Here is a 3,950-nt window from a genome sequence, read left to right as displayed (position 1 = left end):
TAAAGATTTAATAAGATAAAATTTTATAAAAAATATATAAATATCATCAGGCCTAGCAAGTCATGGAATATTCTGGAACACTAGTGATGACTCTCAACTTTAGAGACTGGGCTGCAGCATGAGTGGGAAGGATGGTTTCTATATGACAAGAGTGGTACCACATTCTTTACATTCATTAACTCTCTAAATCCTGATACAGTGTCTGTGAAGTTCGTGCTAATTTTTACCTGTATTATACAGGTTTAAAAACAAATTAAGCAACTTTCCTACTAAGATAAGCACCCAGACACCCCTGTCTCTGGAGACTGGACCCTAAATCTCAGCTCTTGGTCTTCCTTGACTCAGTGTAGGATCCATGCCACCTGTCTCCATCTGCTCCATCTCACAAGGGGCTTAGCTACACTCATGTTGCCTTTCAAAACAAGAGGCCATAGCTTCTCCCCATTAACCCATTAATATTTAGAGGACCCTCAGTGACTTGCTGAAGCTCTGCTTGTATTAGCTCTCTATTAGTCTGTTTTACATTACTGCAATGGACTGCCTAAGACAATTATCTTTCAATGAGAAAAATTTATTTTGGCTAATAGTTCTGGAGGTCCTAGTCCAAGGTCATGAGGTGCCATACTTTGGTTCTATGATCAGGGCAGCAGGAATACATAGCCAAGAAAAGCACTTTGTTATTATAAGCCAGGAAACAGAGATAGACTATGAGTCTGAGACTGGATCTTACTATCCCCTTTGAGGGTACATCCTCAATGTCCCAAGGATTTTTCATTGGGTCCTGCCCCTCCCCCCATGCAGGTGTGTGCACATGTGTACATGTAGAGGCATGATTGTTTTAAGTATTTGTGGTTGTGTCTGTGTGTGTGGGTATTTTCATGTGAGTGCAGATGCCTGCAGAGGCCAGAAGAGGGTGTTGGATTCCCTGGAGCTACAATTACAGGGGTTATAACCCACCTGATATGGGTGCCGGGAATCAAACTCAGGTCTTCTGTAAGAGCAATACATACTCTTAGCTGCGCAACCATCTCTCCAGCCCAACTTTATTTTTTAAAAAACATTTTATTTATTATTTTTATTTTACTTATATAAGTGCACCTGTGTTGTGCAATGCCCACAGAGGTCAGAAGAGAGCATTAGATTCCTTGGAACTGGAGTTACAGATGGTTGTTAGCTGCCATGTGGGTGCTGGGATTTGAACTTGGGTCTTCTGCAAAAACAGCCAGCGCTCTTAACCACTGAGCCGTCTCTCCAGCCTCCCAACCTTATTTTTTGAGACAAGGTCTCTCATTGAAACTGGAACTGGCTACACAGGCTGATTGGCAAGCCCCTGGAATATGCATGCCTCTGCTTTCCCAGCACCAGGGTTACAAAAGTCTTTGCTCTGGGTCTAAACTCAGGTCCTCATGTTTGCACAGCAAGCGATTTACCCACTGAATCATCTTCCCAGCCCCAGGCCCTCTCTTAAATATCCACTGCACCTCCCAGTGTTACCAGCCTTAGGACCAGGCCTTTGACACACAGAGATCTTGGAGTACACTCATCCAAACCATAGTAACAGACCCTCATTCCTATAATCATTGGGTGAGATATTTTGCAAAGGTAATGAGATGTTCCAATCTAGGTGTGGACAGCTCAGTTAGCTGGCTAAGACTGCTTATAAATGGTCTTCTAGTTTTTTGTTTGTTTCAGGGATGAAACCCTCAGCTTTATGCATGCTAGTCAAGCAGTTGACTGCCAGGCAACACCCCCTGCCCCAGCCTATAGGCATTTGAACAGTGGCCATGCCTCTAGTTCATGTCTTGACTACTTAACAGCATTTCCAAAAGCAATAGACATTTGTGACGTGCGCTTAGCCTTTCTCAGCAGGTCCCTTCATCAGCTTTCCTTCGAGTCTTCCCCAAGTGTTCCGGTTTTTGCTTCACCCTGCTTTATATTTCCCTATACAAGAATCTTATTCTAACCAGGCATGGTGGTGCGCATCTTTAATCCTAGCATGCCCGAGGCAGAGTTAGGCAGATCTCTGTGAGATCAAGCCAGCCTGGTCTACATAGAGAGTTCCAGGCCAGATGGGGCTACAGGGAGACCCTGTCTCAAAAAGACAAAATAAAAAACTTATTCTTTTCTCTTATGACATGTTACTTGCTATCTTATCTGGGAGGCCTGTGGAACCACCTCCTCCCATTTAAATTGCTCCCAAACCCAAACACCAAACTGTCTCTACTGTACAGAGCATTCCTCTTTAGAAACACATTCTGTTTCTTACTCCATGGAGCTGAGGGTAAATGTTCAAACTCTGATGAGAGGAAGTATATTAGTCAGGGTTCTCTAAAGAAACAGAACTAGCAGAATGAATATGTGTGTGTGTGTGTGTGTGTGTGTGTGTGTGTGTGTGTATTTTTTTATATATAGGGATTTATCAGATTAGCTCCAAGAATAAGAGTCTAAGTAGTCCAACAATGGCTGCACCACACTGGACAGGCTGAGAATCTGGTAGTCGCTCAGTCCATGGGGCTGGATGTCTCAGTCATCCCAATCTAGCACTGAAGGCCTGATGAATTCCAAAAGATCAGCTAGTCTTCAGTCTACAGCAGCAAGACGAACTCACCAGTGTGAGAGAAGGCAAGCAGCAAAAAACAAGGGCTCTTCGCTGTCATGGCCTTTTATAAGGCTGCCATCAGAAGGTAACTCCCACATTTAGGGTGTGTCTTCCAGCTTCAGATGATCCAATCGAGAAGATCACTCTCAACAATGTAATAGGTGGCATATGACTGAGGTTTGTATTTCTTTGTTTGTTTTTTGAGACTAGTGTCTCCTTTAGCTCTAGTTGGCTTGGAACTCTCCATGGAGACCAGGTTGCCTTCAGTCTCACAGAGATCCACTGTCTGTGCCTCTTGAGTCTCAGATTAAAGGAGTGCACTACCATACCCCACAAAATTTATATTTGTAAAAAAGAAAAAAAGACTATTTGTGTCTCATTACAATTGGTTGGTTGAAAGTTAGAAGAAAAAAAATCCTTAATGCCTCTTAATTGGATAGTAAATAGTTTATTTATAAATACAATAGTCCCCCAGTTCCTTCCCCTCATGGCTGCAGTGCTGTAGGGCGCAATGGCTGGCAAGATTGCCAAGGCTCAGGTCGCCCTACCTGGGGGCACGATCTTAGGCAAGGTCGTCTTCAGGGACAACCGGTGTCTTGATTTCCATGATATTTCTCCTCAGGTATCAATACATTTTCTGATTATACCCAAGAAACACGTAGCCCAGATTTCTGCCACAGAGTACGACAATGAAAGCCTTCTTGGACATTTAATGATTGTTGGCAAGAATGTGCTGCAGACCTGGGCCTGAGCAGGGGCTATGGCATGGTGGTGAATGAAGGTGCAGATGGGGGACAATCTGTCTATCACATTCATCTCCATATTCTTGGGGATGGGCAGATGAACTGGCCTCATGTTAAGCATACTGGCTGGGGCTGGTTTTCCCTTCTCTAACTGATCATTAAGTTGGCAAGTTCTAATATGTTAAAAGGCACACATATTTTTGCCTGTGTATGGAGAAATTGAAGAGTTGATTTTAAAAACTGTGTCTAATAAAAGACATTGATGTGTCAAAAATATACTAGTTCAGTTTTACAGTTGAGTAAGTATAAGTTGAGTAGAATATAAATTGAGTAGTATATAACTTATACTAGTTACCCTGGTTCAGTTTCTTTTCAACACATTGAGGAAAAGGTAGACTGGTTCTGAAAGTGGAAAGAAGTTTGGAGTTCAAAGGCTGGGAAATAACATCTTGACTCAACTGGAGATTCATGTATCAAGAGGTGAGCATTGGCTCAATTGTGGAGGGGCTAAACGTTTTGCTCTGACAAATCTTTCCAAGTGAAAGGAGGTTTTTTTCTTTGATGGAGGTGATGGGAGGATGTCTAATCCAGAGCCTCATTCATGTGAG

At 42.8% G+C, this 3,950-nt stretch overlaps 1 pseudogene; it reads left to right on the top strand.

The window, feature by feature from the left end:
- The first annotated feature begins 3,110 nt into the window (after positions 1 to 3,110).
- LOC103747071 lies at positions 3,111 to 3,493 on the top strand (annotated as a pseudogene).
- Positions 3,494 to 3,950: the final 457 nt, after the last annotated feature.

The sequence above is a fragment of the Nannospalax galili genome, unplaced genomic scaffold, assembly GCF_000622305.1.
Source record: "Nannospalax galili isolate Female #2095 unplaced genomic scaffold, S.galili_v1.0 scaffold264, whole genome shotgun sequence".
In the NCBI taxonomy this organism is placed as follows: Eukaryota; Metazoa; Chordata; class Mammalia; order Rodentia; family Spalacidae; genus Nannospalax; species Nannospalax galili.
Note: the sequence above shows the minus strand (reverse complement) of the source record. Positions and strands in the feature narration are given on the sequence as shown.